Below are 206 nucleotides of genomic sequence, written 5' to 3'. Positions count from 1 at the left end.
GCGTAATCTTCTTTGAGAGTACTCATCGACAAGAAGGTTTGCGACCTCGATGTTGAATTAAGGTATCCTTATGATGCAGCAGTTATAAAGGAAGGTCTGTTCGACCTTTAAACCCTTACATGATTTGAGTTCAGACCGGCGTGAGCCAGGTCGGTTTCTATCTCTTAATTTTATTATAATTACTTTAGTACGAAAGGATTAAGTAG

The sequence above is a fragment of the Penaeus monodon genome, chromosome 20, assembly GCF_015228065.2.
Source record: "Penaeus monodon isolate SGIC_2016 chromosome 20, NSTDA_Pmon_1, whole genome shotgun sequence".
In the NCBI taxonomy this organism is placed as follows: domain Eukaryota; kingdom Metazoa; phylum Arthropoda; class Malacostraca; order Decapoda; family Penaeidae; genus Penaeus; species Penaeus monodon.
The sequence above is the reverse complement of the archived record's forward strand: the minus strand, read 5'-3'. Positions refer to the sequence as shown.